Source organism: Gavialis gangeticus, unplaced genomic scaffold (genome assembly GCF_001723915.1).
Source record: "Gavialis gangeticus isolate Ggan-Ray unplaced genomic scaffold, GavGan_comp1, whole genome shotgun sequence".
NCBI classification, from domain to species: Eukaryota; Metazoa; Chordata; order Crocodylia; family Gavialidae; genus Gavialis; species Gavialis gangeticus.
This window is the reverse complement of record NW_017729008.1, coordinates 23,030,022-23,033,208: the sequence shown is the minus strand read 5'-3', so window position 1 is coordinate 23,033,208 and position 3,187 is coordinate 23,030,022.

Sequence of the window (3,187 nt, the reverse complement as noted above, 5' to 3'; positions counted from 1 at the left end):
GCCATTATATATTTCATATACTTAGCAATAAATAACTTTTATAGTCAAACTGGTGGTAACTGGGTATATTTTTCCTTCTCTACTTCTCCTTCCCCACTTGCTCTGCAGCAATACTTCTTTTACCTAAGCTAAAGATCCCTGTGAAGCCCAAAAACATACTGTGGGGTCTGCTCATCAAGAAGCTAAAAGATTGGGACGTGTTGAGTTTGAAATGCATAAGGGGATCAGCTTGTACAGGCTGATTGACCCAGTTTGGCTCAGACGTGCCTTAATGAACTGAATGCTGGCCCATGAGGGTGTCATCTGGACACCCAGCCAGATTCAGAGGTATTCTGTTTACCTGTGTGCTTGTGTCTGACTGTAGTTTATTGTTGCTCTGATGAACTGATTCTTGGCATATGAGGGTGTCAGCCTGTCCATGCTGATCAACCCGGCCAGGTCAGGCGTGTCACGTTAAACTCTGTGTGTTTGTGTGTATGACTGATTTGGTGACTGGAAAAACCCAGCCTCACGGAAACTGAGTCCTGCAAAACAGCTCCATTGGGGGTGAGGTCTTGCAGAAGGGAGACATATAGCTCCATATAGCAACACAAGTAACACAAGCAGCACATTAATAGAATTACCAAGACCCTAGAAACGTATCCCTAATAAATGAGCACACCCCGAAGTAATGGGCAAATCTGGTAACACTACATAGAGAACATTTCCTGAACAGTCTTAAAAATGTATTAAAAGTGGTTTCCCTGAAGCAAGTCAGAACCCTAGTGCAAAAGTATATAGCAGAAAGCAAAAGTACGTTTGGTTTATAGTCTCCTCAGAATTGGATGTGATTTTGTTTTCCTGAACTTAGCTCTGCCCAAAGAATGTGCTTTTGTTAGTTCTGAAAAATTAAAGCTAAGCATCTAGTAATTTGGGGTGTGTTTGCCACATGTGAGTTTTTCATAACTGGAAAAACAGTATATAAACCTTCCCTGACCTGCTCAAGACTTGTAAACTTGGAAAAAAACTGGCTCAATACAAAAAAGCTTTTAGTGGAGCAGGATACAGAATTATTAATGCCCAGCAGCATGCAATGGAGATCTTAAGAGGTCTGTCTCTCTCTTTATGTGTTTCTTACAATGTCTTATTCATGTTTTGAATGCTACTGATATAATCACTGATATTTTCCTTTCTCATTTTTACAGGCTGGAGATTTGACTTAACGGGAGACATCTGTCTTGTTAATATAGTTGTCAGTGTTCCTTTTCATTTTTCAGCCCATCACAACACTGCATCCATAAAAAATCAGTGCAATTGTTACTTCTCAAAGTACATTATACAATATTTTGTACACATGAATTACCTGGATGATATAAGGTCCAGTTTTTGACCATTAGAAAGCTCTTACTTTTTTGTTAACTTGCTTTGAACCTTCCCTTTGTCTATGCCGCAAACTGAAAAAACTTGTTTCTGGTAGAACAGAAAATGTATTTTCCTTCAGAGCATTTTGGAGTTGAATTACTCTCCAAGGGCCATGTCCCACAAGACACTTAGTATGTGTTAAATACACTTACAATGTGAGCATCTGTGTGTTTAAGCAGTAAAAGAAGTTAAATGTGTTTGTATTGTAGTAAACTTAGGACTTTTCACACAAGGAGTATGTCCATATTGTATTAAGTAATATGCATTCAAATACTGGCAGGCGACTTCATGGAGATATCAACCCAGGATGCTTTGTCGTCCCCCCTGCCACAACTCCTGTTCAGGGCTGGTCTATCCATTCATCAGAACTCTACTACCCAGAGGTACCAACCCCAAGGTGACACCCCACGTGCCTTTGGAAGCTGTGACCCCATCCTCCATGGTATCACCCTAAGCACTCATTGAAAGCCTCAAGGTTTCCAGAGGCCTACACTTTTGCTGGAGCACTCTGGTGCAGATAGCGAACACCTAGCTTCGTGAACCTAACCAAAACAGAGAATGGCCTCCTCAGAACCCTTGCATGAGGGCTGTGAACTGAACTCAGTGAAGAGATGCTGGACCTCAGCATGATTTAGGATGAAGAGAGAACCATCACCATCACCGCCAAGGGTGGGAATTGCAGTCAACAACACCAGGTGGTCTACAAGTACATTGTAGCCTATGGCCTAGACGGTGGCTCAGGGGCACCAGTGGGACTGGCAGCAAATTTGCATTAAAATCAAGTTTGTGAAGTTGCAGTATGTCTGGGGCAGGGACACCAACAAGATGTTAGGTAATGCAAGGACTGTGATTACTTACTACAAATTGCTGTCAAAGATCCCTGAGGCAGACCGTGCCATCACTCTCTGTCGCACTGTGTTGCATACCCACAAATAGTAGTGGTACAAATACAATGAAAACAAGGGGCCCGTCTCTGCCTCCTGCTACTGAAACATCCATGAAGAACACAAGAATGCTTACTCAGTGGACTTATTATTCCCCACTCAGACCCTGACCCAGACCGAGGGCTCGCAAGATGGGGAAAGCTCAGCCAAGACCCTCATTGGGCAGGCAGACATGGACAACTCAACACCCGACTCTGGGGTAAGTTTCAGCAATTCCAGGGGAAAGGGTGAGTCATGGAGTGACTTGGGGAGTGGTGCATGGCTCCTAGGTGAGTTGGGGCTCATGCTGGAGGTGACACAGAGCTCAGTGAAGTGCCTAGGTGCAGGGGTGGCAATCAGTATGGGTTTCCCCCTGGGATTAGCCAGAAGGGAGGGGACATTGTGTTCTGTACAATGCAGATGATGTGGGAATTGGTGGCACACTTGTGCTTGAACCTTGAAAATTGTGTGTGGGCCAATGGTCCAGTTAAGGCTTGATGGGTCAGTTAAGATGGTCAATGGCTGGGTCAGTTAGGGGTTATGGGTTAATTTACATATGAAAAATAGTCAGTGGAAACCCAGTCCACCTGACCTTGCCCCCCACCCCAGGTTGTCTTGCCTAGCAATGGCAGCTAGCAGCCCACACCCCCTCCCTCTCTGGACGACTGCATGTGTACAGGAGTACTTTGGTGGATTTTGGGTGGCCATCCCCACTCTAAGCATATCAATTATTGCCAGTTGAATTCCTTGATCACAACCTCAACCCACCCAGTGGCTTGTGCCTAAGTTTTCCCCTCCCAGCCAGCCCTCACAAACTCCCATTACAGGACCTTGGTTCCCCCACAAATATTCCAGCACTCCTG